Source organism: Drosophila arizonae, chromosome 5 (genome assembly GCF_054131065.1).
Source record: "Drosophila arizonae isolate 15081-1271.41 chromosome 5, UAZ_ARI_1.0, whole genome shotgun sequence".
Taxonomy (NCBI): domain Eukaryota; kingdom Metazoa; phylum Arthropoda; class Insecta; order Diptera; family Drosophilidae; genus Drosophila; species Drosophila arizonae.
The window spans coordinates 7,968,614-7,987,905 of NC_142925.1; the positions used below are offsets into that span (position 1 = coordinate 7,968,614).

Genomic DNA, 19,292 nt, shown 5'->3' on the forward strand with positions numbered 1-19,292 from the left:
CAGCTGGAATTCTTATGGAATTAAACTGTTGGTTAACTTGGCTTTAATTCGGGTTGGTTTAAGGAATTGTTATAATTTTGCTAGAGCAATATTAGATATCTACTTAATACATATGCAATATAAAATTTAATAAAACTAAGTAAGGCACTTACCGATTTGTCTTTGCTAATCAGCAGAATATATATATATACTGGAAAAAGAAGAAAGAGTAAAGAATTAGATGAAAGGGTAATTTAAAAATATAAAACAAAAATTACAAAAAATATAATTTTGTATAACTTTTTAAATATTTTCTTTGACAATAAGTTTTTATTTAAAAATATTTTTTTAATTGATTTTTTAGGGAGGATAACGATATGTTTTATGCAAAATTCTTTAAATATTTTACTTATTTGCTTTATATATTATATATCGTGAAATTAAAATAAATCAAAATATTGAATATCATCAAATTAAAAAAAAAGAAAAATCGGTATACATTTTCGTTTTTTTTTTTTTTTAATTTTCTGTAATTTTTTTTAATTTAAAAAAAAATATATATTTTTTTTAATGTCATTAATTGTTATTAATTTGTTTAGGATTTTTTTTTTTTTTATTATTTCTTAGTAGTTTAGTAACTTTTGAGCTTTTATTATTTATTTTTTATTTTTTGTATATTATATATACATGGCAAAATTAAAATTAAATAAATGTTGAATATAATAAAACATGTTTTACAATTTCTGAAAACCAACCTAAAAGTATGCTAAGATTACTATTTAATATGTTTATGTAATAATAGTTACCTATACCTCCATATATCCATTATTATAATATAAATATAAATGAACTATAAATATATGAAATTTGTCTAACCAGAAATGCATTTAAACATAAATAAGGTAAATAACAATTTCAGTTCAGACAAATCTTAAAGCTTCAGTTTAACTAAATTGAGACTTTTACTTCCAAAACATATTCTAAAAAAAAAAAAATAATAATAATAAGAGAAAAAACCAATAAAAGTGACACAGTTTTGCGTGCCACAAAAAGTGAGAGCCCAAAGCCAAAGGCCAAAAGCTGTGGCCGCAACAAAAGAGACTTGTTGATTATGCCACCTGGCCAAGTGCCACGCCCACAAACGCAAATTGAAAATGGCAAATCCAAAGAGATATTTACATTTGCCAACAGAAATTGAAATTAACGTGCGGCAATTGGGGAATACGCCAAAGTATATAAATAAATAATTAAATCAAAAGAAAGGACAGCAAACGCAACAACCGCTAAAAAAACAAAACAACAACAACAAAATACGGCTAAAAGCAGCCAGAAAATAATGATGTGCGCTTGGCCCACTTTTTCAAGCAATTGCGATTAGTGTCGACCTGAGACTGAGCAACAATGGGGGCAGAGGCCGAGATAAAGCTGGCAACAGCTTCTGCAGCTTATGGCCATATAAAATATGCATGCCTCAGGTACTGCCGCATACCCAAAGCATCAGCATGATGAAGCAGATGAGGCAGATACTTTTGGGTTGGAGCGCAACGGATGGGTTGCTCTGTCAGCACGTGCTGCCCGTCTAGTAAACAAAAATGTTAAAAAAGAATCAACAGCAACAATAGCAGCAACAACAACAGCAACAAAATGTAAACAAGTTGGCAACGCACATTGCCCCAGCTCGAGGCACAACTCTGGCGCGCCAGCTGCTCGGCGGCTGATGGCTCATTTGGCCAGAAGGCACTCGAGTGTGCCCAACCATTCAACCGTCCCATTCAGACAGACGAGCGCTCTCTGTGCGCCACTCGAATGGCACTCAAACTGTGCCGCCGCCACTCAATTTGAGTTCCGATCGAATCTGTGCCACCAGCCAATCGCATTTACTCTGTATGCGTGCCTGTGTGTATGTGGGTGTGTGTCTGTGTGTGTGTGTGTGGCTGTCTGCCACATAATTAATATGACGTCAGTTGCAACAACTAATCAGCGGCGTCAACGCCGCACGCAGCTAAAATCAACAAAAACAATAGGTGAGCGCCAGTTGAGAGTGACAGTGAGAGAGAGAGAGAAAGAGAGAGAGCGAGAGAGATGCCCTGTAATAGTACACAAATGGGTAGTTTATTACAAGGAATCTAATGTGAAGGTAGGGAAATAGAAGTGGGGGAATGATGGGATGTGTGAAGAACAGGAAAAAAGGGTAGACGATTAAATAGGAATGATGGAATCTGTGAATATGATGTGAAGAGTAGGAAAAATAAGTGAAGAATTAAATAGGGAACTGATGGGATCCGTGAATATGATGTGAAGAGCAGCTAAAGTACATATGTAGAGGAATAAATAGAAATAAAAATAAATAGACATAAAATTAATTCAACGAAATTAATGAAAATTCAATAAAACATAAAAAAATCGTTACATTAAAAAAATAATAAATAAATAAATAAAATAAAAATTTTAGTTAAGAAAAAAAATTAAATACGTTTTGAAATATATTTAAGCTTATTATGAAAAATATTAAAAATATAATAAATACTTTTAATTAATTTTATTTATTTTATTAATTAATTAATGATAATTAATACGCATTTTAATAGAGATATGTATTAGTATATGTGTAAGAATGCGTACATAAGTATGGTCTTAGAATAGGCATACATACAAGCAAAGCTGATATATGTACATATGTATATAGCAAAAATCTATAAAAATAAATAATCAATTTATTATAGTATTAGATTTACAGCAACTGAAATTATCCTTTGTCAAATGAAGGCTTGCAGAGTAAGCAGAGAGGACAACAACAACAACGAAATAAAACAAAAACATTCTAACATAGTGTTGAGCATTGCCTGAAGTAATTGTATAAATAAATATATGTATTTGTATAAAGCTGCTCACAAAACCACACACTCAATCTTTCTCTATCTCACACTCTCTCTCTCTCTCGCCATCTCTTTCATGCATTGTCGGCACAATCTGGTATCGAGGTGTCAAACTCATATATTTACTTGTCGCCCCTTGATATTGTTGTGGCTGTTGTTGTTGTTGTTGGCTTTGCGGCTGTTGTTTAATTTGACGCGTTTATTTGATTAGGCCCGGCTAAGCACAGTACGTGACTGGGTTAATTTGCCAGACACACTCACACACACACGCACACTCAGTCACTCTACGTATGTGTAGTTCAGTGAGAAAAGTCAAATAAATCGCCAGCATGTCCTAAGTACATTTGCTTGTACACAAAAATGTGCATACTTCGCATAACAATGAAAGCAGCAGGAAAACTCTAACGATATGGCACACTGGGGCACCGCTAGTGGCAGTGGCAGCGGCAGTGGCAGTGCCAATGGAGGGAGGGGCGTGGCACTTGTATAAACTATTTACCAACTACTTATTGTTTGCCCATCAACAATGCCGGCTATCCAAACCGAAAAACCGAATCTGAACCTTTGCCCTAGAGCCTAAAGCACATTAGCTAAGGGATGCAATAAATCTATTGACTTGAGTTGAGATATATTCAAGTAAAAAAAAAAACTAGAATTAGTAGAAATACTAATATGCACACTAATATGTACAGACTATTGATTAGCAATCATTAATTCATTGATTTCTAATAACGAAAGACACGAGGTCAATTGTCTAAAATATCTTTAAAAAAAAAAAAAAAAAAAAAAAAAAATGTTAAATGTTAAATGACTAAAATTGAAATAAAATATATATATATACAAAAAATAAAATGCTGATCATTTTTTATTTATATACATATATACATTTTTGTATTTTAATCCTTTTTTTTCATATATATACATTTTTATATTTTATTTATTTATTTTGTAAATTTATATATTATTTGAAATTTGTAATAATGTCAACCAATCCAAAATAATATTTATTATAAATATTTTTATTAATTTTTATTTTTTTTTTTTTTAATTATTTACGTAAGCCCAAAAGTATTAAGTATTTTAGTATTAAGTACAATTTTTATATATTTTATTTGAAACTTTTTTATTATTATTATTATTTGATTTTTATTTTTTATTTTTTTTTAATATATGAAAAATTGTATATTAAATTCAGAAAATCTTTATCTATATCTATATCTCTCTGTTTTCTACTACCAATTTGGCTAACTGAATTTGTCTCAGCTCTTTTTGCATGGTCAACAATAATTTAAATTAAATGCAAATAAACACAGTCTAAAATTTGTGTAAAATAAAATTCTCAAAAATATATTTTACTAAAATGTATAAAAATATTACATTTAAGTTAGAAACTCGATTTGAATTTAAAATTTCAATTTGCCTGAAATAAGGGCATATGAATTGCTGTCTCTGTAAACGGGGGCTGCATAAATCTGTAAAAGAGCTTTGAGCCGTGGACAAACAGGCACAAAATGCCGCCTGGACGACCTCATAACAAACAAAAAAGCATTTTCTGCTCCAGCTGGACAAAATGCCAATTTATGTCTCTCTATGAGGTGGGCACCCGCCCCACCTCTCCGCCTCCCACCGCCCGCCTCCCAACCGCCTACGCTTTTGTATGTTTTAGTGTCTGCAATTTTTGAAATACAAACAAAAATATAGTCAAACTCGAATTTGCTGACTTTGGTTGCATACATTATATATATTTATATAGAGAGTATAAACTGGGTCCCCGGCACAGAAATGTGCCTCAATAAACAAGGATAAGTAAAAACGTTGCAGTCCAGGGTCATCGCGCACAGAATGCTCATTTTCCACGCCCCCAAGGGCGGATGGGAAAAATCCTGACTCTTTATAATAATAATATTATATATAATATATTCCTAGTTTGAAGACTAAAGAACGGACAGACAGCAAGACGGCCACTACACAAAACCAATATACTTGTTTCAGTTTCGTGAAAGGGTATAAAAATATGCTTAAATATTTCATAAAAACTTATGCTATATTTATAGGGGTAGAGAGAGTGCAGAAGATGAAGATGGCAGAGGTTGGGAACGGCACTGGCAGTGGAAGAGTGGGGACAACCTGTATGCCTTACAATATGAATTATTTTAGCTTTTTATACTACATTCATATTTTTATGACCCTTTGGCCTGGGGCCACATAGAAGAACTGGCTGTAGAATCAATAAGCCAGTTCACAGACGATATTCGCTGCCCTTTCTTATTTTATTGCTATATGTGTAGATATATGCGTGACGGTTTTATGGTCCAGCCACGCCCCTCTCTGGGCGCATTTTATAGCCAAAGTGGAGGGCTGGGTCTGGTGGCCCTGGCCTAGGCAACACTTTTCGCTTTGCCCGTAATGCATTGTGTCTAATACCCAATTAATTTGGGATTTGCCTTTAATGAGTCCCCCCAGCGCACTGCCAGCTGCCGCCACAAGCCCCCCAGCCCCACCCCCTTGTATCGCTCTCCTTTCGCAACAGCCAAAAAATTGTGCGTGTGGGTAGCTCGAACAGCGGACTTAATTAGCGCCCTGGCTAGCGGTAATAGACACAAATATATAGCCATAAAAATGCCCACCAAATGGCCATGCATTCCCAGACACACTTACATTCCCAGCCAAACACACGCGCACACACATACACACACATACAGAGGGAGAGAATAATGCGCTGCAGCACGGCGACAATAATTTGTATCCATCTGCTGCACATTTGCTATCATTATTGTTATTATTATTATTATTCTCATCATTATTGCCAAATGAGCTCTTTAAAAAATTTAAGATTGTCTATACATAAATACCCATTAACACCTTGACAATTGGGTATATTTATGATGTCATAAAAATGATGGGGAAAAAACAATAAAATTTTTTATATGTACTAAAAATTTACAAATTTAAAAATATCTCAGCGGGGGCTTGTCAAATGTATAAAAAAAATATTGCTAGAGTCTTTTACCTATTTTTTGTAAGCTTTAACAGTACAATAATTAACAATAAAATTTTTTCTTTTAACAATAAAATTATCTAATAATTTAAATCAATAATTAATTAAATTAAATAATTAATTCTTACAAACTAAAAAAAAAAAAAAAAATTAAAATAAACTACACTACAGGGTATCTGCAAAATATGCAATCTCTTTTTAAACTAATTCCCAGTAAATTCTAAAATTAAATCAAACCAAAATACATTTATATTTCTCATATTATATATACAATAATTTATAAATTCAAATTAAATTTTTAATTTTAAACCTAAATTAATTTATAATTAATATACGAAGTCAATCAATTTTTCAACTAATTTCTATTTGTATTATTAAACTTAAATACAAAAGCATTTTTGGAAAAGCTGCCAACATCAAATGCAGAAAATGCACATAAAAACCGCAATTCTAACTGTGATTTGATTGCGTGGAAAAGTTCAAAGTGAGAGAAAAAGCTTAAATGTAATTACATTTACTTAGCGAATCTATGCGAAACCATCAAAATAAACCCTTTTCGCTTTATTATTTCGCTCAGCTAAAGCTCGTTTTATTTATATGATTTCTCATCAAATGGAATCCACACAAACAGAGAAACGCACGCACACACACATACACAAATGTATGCATAAGGGCAAACAAACACATACAAGCACGTGCAAATAATATCCATCAGCTCTATGGCCGCAGATTTGTATGGGGGACCGCACCCAAAACAGAAAAAATAAAATAGAATAAAAGGGAAAACCAACAACAGGCATTAGAAGAAGAAGCAGAAGCAGAAGAAGAATAAGCTAAAGACGACGACAGCGACTGCGACAGCGGCAGCGACGCAGGGCCACTGTGAAAATGCGGTGCCATTTATTGAATCAGCTAGAGGCAAATAGACGCGAGGGCAATCGGCACCCAAATTGTGCTGTGAGTATCTCTTACAACTAACTAACGGTCATGTAAATGTACATATATGTATAGGCATGTGTGTATGTGTGCTTGTGTATAGAAGGCAGCGCATGCCGTGAACTGTTGCGCGAAGCAAGCGCCGTTAATGAACTTAAGCTCAGTCGCGCACACATAGACAAGTTGAATAAACATACACACACACACACGCATATTCACTCGCACGCATAGAGCGTAAAAGGAGTGCGACACACACACACGCACACCCACACTAATGCAGTGAGTCGAGGCAGTGACCTACCAACCTACTCAAGCAATTTCGCATGCTATGCACGAAAACTGAAACCAAGGCAAATAAACGCCGCGCCGCTTCAAACCAAAACATGCACACAAACACGCACACACACACGCACACATTCGCGCTCATTTGCAAACACTCGAAAAACGGCAACAGTTTGCGCGAGCTTCCAACTCGAACATGTTGCGAGTCGCAACCGATTGGTTTGAGCGCAACTCCGATCGAGCCGCAACATGTTCGCTGCTGCATGCCAAAAGCCGAACTATGACGTATGCACGAGAGCGCTCGTGGCTGCCTGCCAATGCCACCCACTCCAGCCCACCCCACCCACGGTCATACACAGCGCTCGCGCTCACTCAATGCGCCTCACTCACAGCCGATAACACACACGTTGAGTGCGACGCTGTTTGAGCGCAAACGTCAACGTACTTATATTGGCGGCATCTTTTGTAGCAAAAAATTTTTCGCACAAGTATCGCAGACGACGCTGTTCTGTTCACACGCCACGGCAAACGTTGCTGCTGCGCCGCTGCGTTCCGGGCTATTACAGTTACAATACGTATCAAAGTATCGACGTCAAAGCGCGGCGTGTGCGTGTGATAATACAAATTGTATTGTATACATACATATATACCCAGATATATTTTGTAAAAAAATATATAGAGAATATAAAAATTTCATATTTTGGCACGCGTGGCAATCGAATAATAAAACCAATAGCAACAAATTGGAGTTAAACAAATAAATAGGCACAACTCCGCGCCGCGTCTTGCTGTCTATGCGTGCGTGCGTGTGTGTGTCTGTGTGGGAGCGTGCGTGCGTACGTCTGTGTGTGTGTGTATGTACGTGTATGTCGCGCCCTGCTTCTGTGTAGTAGTGCGAGCAAAAAGCGCTGATTAAAAGCTTAAATTGGCTTAAACAAAGCGTACAATCAACAAGAAATAAACAACAAGCTGAGCCATCAACAAGCAACAACAACAACAACAGCAAATAAAAAAAAAAAAAAATACGAAAAAAACAAAACCGGCGCAAAGACGCTTCAACAACCAAAAAACAACAACAACTACAACAAATAATAAATAAAAATACAATTATTTTGCTGATATTGCAAGCAGCTCAGCAGAAAGGTGCGACAAAATTTTTAATTGTTTCTTTTTTAATCATATTGTTTGACAATTGCTTCACATTTCTTAATTATTATATTTAATTAGCAAACACTGCACAAATATTTAATATAATTAATGCAAAAACTTGGCGTGAAAAACAAGGGAAACAGAAAAAGAAAATAAGAAAATGGAAAAAAAATATATTCTCATTTACATTTTCTTTAAATGCTTCGCTCATTGGCGGCGGCGGAAATAATCGTCCGATATCTCTATATATTTACATATATACAAATGTTTAACGCCTAAGTCCAGACGTCTGCACACGATTTTTTAACACTAAACAACATGAATTAAATAAATATTTAGAGCAATTTATTTGAGACTTTTTACGGCAAATTTTAGAGCTTTGTAAATAGCATTTTACATGGAAATTTGTAGCGGATTTGAGAGGGATTTCAGATATAGTATATATAGTATATTTCAATATACATCCGTAGTAAATTTAAAGTATAAATTTTAGTGCAAATTTATAGTTAAAGTGTTTTGATAAACTCAGGTCGTATACTTAATAAATTTATATTTGAATTATTATTATTATTTTGCTTTCAGAGATAATTTATGATACATAAATAAAGATTTAGTTCTACAATATTTTTACAATTTGTTTTTATTTTTTCTGAATTAATAACTGAAATTTTCTTTAATAAAAAAGTGAATAAATACATTTAAAATTATTTAAATTAAGTACTATACTCAAACTTTTTATCTTACTAGGAACATCTGCAGTATTTATATTTGAGAATTTCTTTCTGAGCAATTAAATTAAATTCGGTTTATTGGCTATACTTCTTAGCCAGAAATGTATTTGTATATACTAATTTAGTATATACAAAAAACGTCTAAATCAGCCTCAAATTTGACTTGCTTATGCTGAAATTTTTTTTTTATTGAAAACAAGTCCTTACCTTACCTTAACAAGTTGTTAAATTTTTGAACATAATTAATTAGGTTTATTGTAAATGAATTTAATTTTGGAATAAATCACAAATAATAATAATAATAATACACATAAACTTATTTACCATTTATTATAATAACGTATTTTTCATTCTTAATGAACTTAATGATTAAAAAAAATAAAATAAAAAATGTATAAATTATAAATAAATATAAAAAAAAAAAATTAAATAAAATAATTAATCAAGTAATTTGAAAAAAATAGATAAAAACGAAATAAACAATACAAAATTAAAATGAATATTTAATAAATTTGAATAAAATTTAAAGCTTAAATAAAGTAAAAAATAAATAATGCCAAAGTCAATAATATTTAACAATAATTTATGAAAATCAGCTTTCATATCAAGATATAGATAGATTTGTTGATAATTATTTACCCATACCTTAATAGATATAAACATATTTATATAATATATATTTATCTATATATCAACAGCAATGTCAATAAGTTCTCCATAACTTAACGAAATTTTATTGAGAAATATGAAAATCTATTCCAATGAATGCATAAATTCAATACAAATATTTGTTTTGTAGTGCCTGCCAAATACTTGGAGAGGAGCAAATCAAATCAAATATACGTAACAATGTGCTGTGTATAACAGCTGTATTTATATATATTTTATTTAAATCCATTCTCGCTTGCTAACTGCAGCCGATGAGAATGAAGAAGAAGAAGAAACAGAAGTAACATGTGTTTAAGATATATCGACAAAAAGTCTTTTATAAATATATAAATATATGTATATGAATATATATATTTATATGTTTATATATATAGTAGAAATGAAATCATTAAAGATTCTTAAGAATTGGCATGTTGGTGCCAAAGCACACACACACACACACACACACAGATACACCTATACATTGCTAAATAAATAGCTAAGGGAACCGTCAGCTAAAGAGACAAATCTTTTTTGTTAAGCATTATCACAGAATTGTTTAGCGCCAGCTGATTAAGTGTCAAAATGTGTGCAAAGTGTGCGAATAGAAAGAGATAGATAGCTAGCTATAGCTAGAGTGAAAGAGAGAGAGAGAGAGAGATAGAGAGAGAGAGAGAAGTGATGTTGGCTGCTTGCAGCTTTTGCCAATTTCAACTTCATTTCCATCAGTGCTACGTGCCGGGATCTTAAACCGGAAATATGCTCCAAGCAGCCATCACACCGTCCCCCTCCCCTCTTGCACCCCTTTCAACCGCTATGGCACGGTGCTCCCCTTGCTGCATATCGCTCAGCGACTTTTGGCTGCTGACAAACCAATTTACTGTGGACACTAAAAACTACGAGTGAAAATATGTGAGCGGAATGCGTTGGCGATTTGCTTAACAACAATTTCAAATTAGAAAAGCTAAAGGCAAGAAGCCTTCCCAGCGACAGCAACGTTAAAACAAAACAAAAAACGTGTGTTTACAATTCTCAAACAGTTAAATGCAAGCCAAAAAAAAAAAAAAAAAAAAAAAGCCAGAAGAAAAACAGAAATAATAGCCGAGATTTTTAGCATAATTAGAATTTCGGGCGATAATTACATTGTTTTACAACCGAAATGACCTTGACCATGAATTTACTGTTGCCATAAACCTATTTACAGCAATTTGTTTAGGCTTTACAGCATTTCCAAAATTTATATTCTATTCATTAAAGTGATTAAATGGCTTAACGTCATTTTAGTTTTAGTTGCGGCGAATTATAGAATATATATTTGTAATTAAAACGATGTTCGATGTCTATGTTAATTTACAGATTTTGACTATTTCAGAATTGATTGCTCTGATCAATACAGCTGTAGTTTGTTTTTAAACCTGAAACTTTGCTGTTGTTGCAATGTTAACAGCAGTAAAAGTTTGTTGGAAACAAAATTTGTGTTGATTCTTACATAATTACTACTGCAACAGATGATGCTGTAAGGCATAATTAATTAGAGCTTGAGGTTTTTGTGATTGACGGGAGTGGGAGGCTAAGATACTCTCCAGGGGTGTCACGATGATTTCGACTCGTAAAAGATAATAAAATTGTAAAATATTTTAAAGATACATAAATAAAAATTTTTTAATTTGAATAGAAACATGAATAAAATTTTGCTATCTTATGATAAGTAATATATTTAATATATATAATATATAAAATATTTTAATACAAATAAATAAAATAAAAAAGGGTCTTGAGATATATAAAGGAAAAAATGTGAAAGCTATAATTAATTGAATACATAGCTTTAATAACAATAAATATGATGCATTAATTTTATTTTTAATATTTGAGTAATTAAAATAATGAATACAATAAAAAATTAAAAATAATAAAATAAAAATATTAATTTTTTTTACATAATATATATTTTTTTATATAATAGTTTTTTTTTTTTAATCGAAAGAAACATTTAAGTTTTGAGTGGTACACAGACAGAACCTAATACTTTATTTTGACTTAAAAAAAAAAAAAAAAAAATGTTCTAGACTTTTCTAGTTAGTTGTAGAAAATGTTCTATTTAATTTATTTTGTTTTTTTTTTTTTTTATATATAACTAGAAAATAAATTTAATTTCCTTTTTGCAAAACTAAGTTAAAACTAATTGAAAATTTATACGCAACAATTCAGCTCGGATTCAATTAGTTTCCCAAACAGCCCCCATCAGGTTGAGTGAGTTTGTCTGTGTGTGTTCGTTTGCTAGTACTTAACTGCTTTAAAGAGCCGCAACAACAAAAGCAACAAACAAACAAACAAAAGGCATATTTAAAGCAGCCCCGGCCAGATAAAGAGGCCTGCACTAAAGATAAGCCAGAAATTTGGTACGTGCCTGAAATGCTATAGCCCCTATAAGAGAGACAGAGAGAGAGAGTATGAGGGTGGGCAATGTCAGGGGAAAACTAAAACAGTTTTTTGTAACTGTGACAGAGAAGCGGAGTGGTAGGGGTAGGGGGAAAGTTCATTGGGCCTTGCCAGTTGTCGCCTTGAAGGACGTGTGCTAAACATTTGCATTTGTAAATCAATTACAACATTTACCAGAATAAAAGAGAAAACTTTTTCGCATTCGAAATTTTCGGGCAGACGAATTGCTGCACAGGGCTGCACAGGGCGCCAGCTGTGTGTTAATGGCCACTCTTGTATCGTATCGTATCGTATTGGATCGGATGGGAGTGAGCAAATAGTAGCTAATGCCACACACACACACACACACACACACACACACAAATATTTCAATTCATGTGCCCAAACATCTATTGCCATGCCCAAAAGCAAAATTGCTCACAGCAGTACGCCCCCCACCGCTCCGCCTGTCTGTTACAGTAATCTCTCTGCTTATTGTACACGCCCACCTCTCCCCCACCACCATTGCCCACCGCTCGCGTTTTCACAAATGACATTTGACATTACTAAATGAAATGCAATCAGAATTGTTTATGGGATTTGTTGGCCCTGGTAACGCGCAGCAGAGTCAGCTTCCAGCATTTTCCTCTCTTTGTCTCGTTTTTGTTTTAATCAAGTCGTCGAAGCATTTTCATTTATCTTTCGAGGAACCGGAGCTTGCCTTCAGTATAGGTAGTTAGGCCATATGTTGTCAAGTTGTTGACGCTTAAGTCTCAGCTAATCTTATCGAAAATCCTTTCGTTCCATAGCATTGGCTTTTTTCTGATTCTCTGCATCGCTCTTTGAATTCAATTTCGGCTGACAACCAAAAAAAAAAATATTTCTGTGTGCCTGAAAACCGATTACGAGCTTACCAGAGTCTTTGGTGAACGTTTTTTACAGCACCTTTTACAAATGGCTTTAAAATTATTTTTTTGAAGGGAATTTTCTTTGCAGTTGGCTTGGATATAAATTATTTAACATTTTGCACTTGTTAGCAAATGAAGGCTAAAAATTGAAATGATTAAAATTGAACTCATTGAAAATTATAAAACTGATTTTTGTATAAATAATATATAAAAAAAAAAATATTTAAAGTAAATAAAAATAATAAAAAAAAGGATATAAAGAAATTTAAAAAAATAAATAAATAAATATATCAAAAACTATATGCACAGAAATAATGTATACAAAAAAATACCAAATTTATGATTTATTATTATTAATATTACTTTATTCCTCTTATTTCCTAATTTGAAATTCAGCGAAATTAAAAATAATATTTTTTTTTCTAATTATATCAACTTTTAAACAGCTCAAAGATTTCTAAAAAAATTTAGGCAAAATACTTCTTTTCACAAAACTCACTTTCACTTTCACAAAACTCAGTCCATTTCCCACTTTTTTCAAAGTTTTCCCAGCTACAACTCCAATTTGCATGCTAATGAAGTAACTTTAAAATTATGAAATTATTATATAGATTAAATAAAAAATAAATCAACATTCAGAACATATTCAAATTAATCCCAACTTCATATTCATTATAAATTCGCATTTTAAAACTGCCAAAAACATAAAATTTGAAAATGTATAAAATTATAAATAGAAACGAAATAAATTATAAATTTTAGGCAGCATAAGGCCATCAAAGCTGACCAAAAATCACATTTTTAAGCAGCAGCTAAAATGCGGAATTTATTAATTTATAATTGACTTTTAACAATTTACCGACATTAATTAAAAAGTAAATGAAATTTGGAGAAATTCACTTAAAATTTGACATTAAAAGAGCGCCACAGTTGACTTGATGCCCGGGCAGCTTAAATTAAAACCGATTTATTTTAACAATTATAAATGTTGTTTAACAGAAAATTTTCTTGGCATAGAATTTCTGTTTGGGTAAATTGCGAAAAATTTGTCCTTGCACAGAACTGAATGCACAGAAAATGCTGCATTTTATTTATATTATTCCAAGAGATTTTCTTCTTTTTTTTGCTTGTTAGATGCATTCATGAAATTGCAAGGGGAATATTGGTTTTGAGCAGTGCTCGCCTGTCCAAACCATTTAGCCGCTGAGGAAGCCAAAGGTTAGAAAATTAGGAGCAAGACTTCGCCCCTAGGGGCGTGGCGAATATTTTTCGGTATCTCTTTAACCTTGGTAGTTGAAGTGTAAGGAAATTAATATTTGGAATGTCTACTCCGATTGACAAAAAAAACATCTACGCCCATGTGGGCGTGGCAAATCAGATACAAATGTTTCCTCTACAAATTAGCAGCTAGTAAATTTAATTAGTATGAATGAGTATTTTGCAGTCGGTAACGCCCCAAAGTGCAACGTTCTTTCTTGTTCTATTTTTTTTTTTTTTTTTTGTGTTTTGTGGTCCAAAGAATAATTTAAGCTTTGCACAGCTGAACAAAAGATGGGCGTAAATGCTCTTCTGTTTTTACCTTGAATGTTAAATCTGATTTTATATAAAATGAAGCTGGTTTCTCTCTCTCTCTCTCTTTCTCTTCCGCTTGATGTTAGCATATTAATTTAAAATAGTTTTTATGTTAACAGCAAAATGATTCTGATTGCATATTTAAATATTTATAACAATGTGGAAGAGCTGGCAAATCAAATCGAGCGTGCCATATGTTAAAATACTGTAAAAAATGAACAAAATATTAAGCATATTATATACAAAAAAAAAAGAGAGAAAATATAAAATAATATGCGCATAAATTTCATATTATTAAGCCACACGAATATTAAACAGCAAAAAATACCAAAAATCAAATGCAGACCCTTTAAAACACACTCACACTCTCCTACACAATCACACACACTCGCACACACAAATTGAGTGTGAAATTTTACGCGCCATTTAACAGAAGGCGGCCTCAAGTTAAAATGTTTTTCTTCGTTATTTTTTGCCTTTTGTTTGATGCCGTTTTTTAAGTGAAATATGCCCTTAAGCTAAGGAGAATAGGCAAAATTGGTCTAGCCATGGGAGTGCGTGACCAAAAGATGCTCATTAAAATGAGCTAAATGATGAGACTATTCTACAGATGTTAATTGGTTTGATGGAAGTCTCCTGGGGGTTTTTTAATCATACGGAAAATATATTGGACTATTATAGAAATTTAATGTGTATTTGTAGAGTTCTTCATCCAAACATTTGAGATATATACATAAAGTAAATATTATTATATAAATATTATGCAGAGTTTAAATATAATTTAATATAATAAAATTCCAAAAATAAATGAAACTTTTAAAGAGAAGAAAGTTACAAAGAAGTGGCAAGAGAACCAGTAGAAGAACTGACGTGGGAGTTATGCTATTAACAGAGCATAATGCTGTTAATAGAGCATAATGCTGTTAATAGCATAGCATCGCTATGTAAGGAAGGAGCAATGTCTGCTGATGGAATCTAACATTACCAGTATTCAAATTCAAATATGCAAATAAATACAGTTCAGATAATAATAATGGTGTAATATACATATATAATATATACACTTTGTATAGTATATACATAGTATAATAATATATGATATAGTATAATAGGACACTTAGAGCCATATCGACCTCTGCTCATAGTCTATTATGAAAAACACACACATACGCATATTGAAAGACTTTTTAGAAATAGGCATATTAAAAGAGGCTTTAGAATATTTCTTTATATATTTAAGAACACTTTCAATTTCGTATTTTATTCACTATGCAAAGGACCTTTTCAATATGAATATCGATTCATAAATATCCCCTTCAGATTGCAATATTTCGAAACTTGAAAGGAATAATTTATGCAACAAATATTGCGTGCAAGAAGAGATTAGCATAATGAGCAGCTACCTTCAGCCCAAGTTGCATACGAAATTAGAGGGTATCAGGAGCATCAGAGTTAAGGCACAAAGCATTTAGCAGCACTGTCAATTATACCAAAAATATACTTATAAGTAAGGACTCTATAACTAAGCAGGAAGAGGATGGAAAATAAACTGGCACAGGAGTGAAATAGACTTGTCGCCTTTTGTGTGCAGGCTGAGAGTGACGAGGAGAGAGAGAGAGGGAGGTGGGGAGGTGTGGAGGTGTGGAGGTAGTGACTGAGATAGAGAGCGTATGTGATGGCATTATAATGATGATTCCTTTCCACTCCTCTTAGGCCTTCCCAGTCGACTGTGTCTGTGTGTAAGACGCTTAACCAACTGGCGACTCGGAACGGTGCTAAGCCGCTGGCGCTCATTGTGGTTAAGTGGGCGTGGGGCGGGACGGTTGCTTCGTTCCTTATTTTCTTCTGGCTTGTGTGTGTGTGTGTTTTTTTTTTTTTTAATTGTTGTTGCTGGCAACCGGATGTGTGCGCCATGCAGCCAAGTGTACAAAATGGCGTCAGAGCAAAAGTATTAAACGTAGCAACTTGAATTTTCACAAAATTGTAAAGCAGTGACACAATAACACACACACACACATATATACTCCCTCTCTCGTTCCCTCCCCCTCTCAGGCATATGTAAATTGTTCAGTGCCACATGTGGCACAATGTGTAAATAAGCGCGTTAGACTTTAAAAATCGTTGCCTACGCTGTTGGCTCTTGGCTCTTGGCTCTGGCTTTGGCAGCTGCCCCAGCAGCGCCTGTCACTAGCTCTTGCCACTTCTGCTCAGCTCCTGCTAGCAGCTTCCCTTCGTCTTCTTCTTGCTCTTCGGTTTCTTCATCCTCTGCAGCTCCTGCTGCTGCTTTACTTAGCCCTCGCCCACACAGCCTCTGTTGTGGCTGTTGCGTCGTCTGTTGCTTGAGCTTATTGCCAGCAACTTTTTGCCAGCTTTTCGAAAATGAATAGCACTGCACACACACACACACACATACACAGACATAAAATATATTCACACACATAGGCACCCTCACACATACAGCGAAACCCCAACAGTACACCTCATATTTGTTTACTTTTTTATGCCTTTGCTTAAGGTATTCTTATTTTCTCAGGCATTTTGTTGCCGAATTTTTATGAGGTATATTTATACATATATATATCAGATTTGCACTGATTTAGCAAAACGGATTCGAAATTTATTTTTATTTTTATTTTTAGTTTTATCTAGCTGATAAGCCAATGCAGCATCTGCTTGGCTTGCTTAGCCATTAAGGCAAATGTTTTTAGTGCTAGGATTGATATATTATAATAATAAATTAAGTTTCATATTATAGTCTTCCTTCAGTTTTGATCTGTTTCGCTCTTGCCATAACTCTTTGTAGCAAAATAAACTTTGTTGATTTATTAACAGCTGAGTTCAGTTAAAATTTTTTTTTTTTTTTTTTTTTTTTTGTGTTTCTAAAAGAACTAGACTATTGACTCAGCGGTATTTTAGTCACTTATAACAGAGGTATATAAGCTTATACAAACCGGGCAAGACTCGCAAGATTGAAGACAAAAATTGTCCAGATTTATCAGTCACACGAAGGACATACATAAACAAGTTTTGCTATTAAGAACATTTCTATATATTTATATACATATTTAAAAAAATTTTTTTTGTTTATATATTATAGTAATAATATATATAATAAATATTGATACCTGCATACATTTAATTTTTTTATAACAAGAAATATTTAGTATACATATATATTATTATTTTTAGAAACAGCTACATTAGGGCGAGACCCTCTTTGACTTGACTTAACTTTATCTAATCAAGCTTAAATTTTACTCGCTTTATAGCTCATATATCAATTTGTTAACAATGAACATGTCTTATAAAAATTTTGATAAAGTTCCAAAAATAAAAGCCTAACGTGTGTCATATACTTATATAAATAGCATTAAACCAACTACTCAGCTATCATCAGACAAATTGTAAAAAAATTGATATATATGTCAAATTCTTATACACATATCAGATATCAACTTGAGCTATGTGGAGCTGCAATGTAACAGTAAATGCTCATATATATCTACATCTCAAAGTATGCCTGCAAGAGCATTTGCTGTTCACTACGGCTCCACATGGCTCAACCCTCTCAGCTTGTTGCTACACGGCATTATGAACGTTTGCTTAAGTGCCAAAAGGGTTGTCAACTGCTTAAACTGGGGAAGGCAGGGAAAGGTAAGGCAAGGCAAGGCAAGGCAAGGCAAGGCAAGACAATGTTTCACTTGAAAAAACATCTCAATTTCATTTTATATCTTTAATAAAGTAATTGCGCTGAATGAATAAATTAGCAGTTGGTGTAATATGCTAATTGCCGCAGGAAGTCAAAGAAATTTCAAGTATTTATGCTCTGACTTTGAAAAGTGTTTTTGGACTATTTCTATAAGGGGCCACAAAAAAAAGAAAAGAAAATCATTTTCTTTTTTCAATATTTCATATTTGAAAGCATTTCATTTTCATATTCTTTGAACTTCAATAAAAAAAAATACTCCTTGCACATTTAAATGTAAATGTCTTGAGCGGCAGCTGTTAACCAGGCCAGGGTTGCCAGGCTGCGCAGCAATAATACAGAAATGAAACAATTTCAGCATATGAAATCAAATGTGTAGCAAGTGCTGGTATCGCATAGTTGGTTTTGTCTAGCATTTATTTAGCTGCCTTGCCATTTGCATGTGTGAATAAACCCATACACACACACGCGCACACACTCACACACTTGCTAACATATGCTAGTGGGCGGTAGAGGTAGGCGGAGCATTTGTGTGTTTATTTGTTATTGTTAGCTTACCTCAAACACATTTTTATGACATTCAATGGCAGCAGCAACACAGCTGAACGTCAAATTGAACGCCAGACGGTGTAAACTTTTTTGTTGACAGCAACAACAACAACACCAACATAAAGGAACAAAGTAATATATACATATGCGCGTGTGTATGTGTGTGCGTGTGTAGGGAGAAGAAGAAGAAGAAGTAGTATAAAAAACACGTTCTGCAAATGGGGCCAACTAAATTGTTGCTGCACATGCGGCGTATGCGTAATAAATCCATTGACAATGACGTCACGGCGACCACGCCACGCCACTCAAGCAAATAACACTTTGGTATTTAAGCAATTTGCATTCCAGACCCACCCCCCAGCTCCCTCCTCCCTAAGCTCACTCATCTGTGTGCTGTCTAAGTTAATTTGTCGCGAGTTATTAAATTTTGTGCCAAGTTCCTTGGGTTAACTTCAAAGCTAGTTTCGGGCACAACAACAACTCAAGACGCTTCCCAGTGCAAGTTTCTGTGTGTCCTGCGGCTTTTGCGGCCAAAAC

General features: G+C 33.4%; 1 protein-coding gene and 1 long non-coding RNA gene across 3 annotated transcripts in view; one reads left to right on the top strand and one right to left on the bottom strand.

Moving 5' to 3' along the window:
- Positions 1–19,292, bottom strand: part of LOC149268439 (uncharacterized) — a 77,436-nt gene that overhangs the window by 34,376 nt on the left and 23,768 nt on the right. The window contains exon 2 of the long non-coding RNA XR_016270315.1: positions 153–190. This is a non-coding gene — a long non-coding RNA (uncharacterized LOC149268439). The remainder of the gene's footprint in view (positions 1–152; positions 191–19,292) is intronic.
- The window catches only part of KCNQ (KCNQ potassium channel), a 63,425-nt gene continuing 51,671 nt past the window's right edge, over positions 7,539–19,292 (top strand). For both annotated transcript variants that reach the window (XM_089470287.1, XM_089470290.1), the window contains exon 1: positions 7,539–8,214. The gene's annotated coding sequence lies outside the window, so the exon portion shown is untranslated. The remainder of the gene's footprint in view (positions 8,215–19,292) is intronic.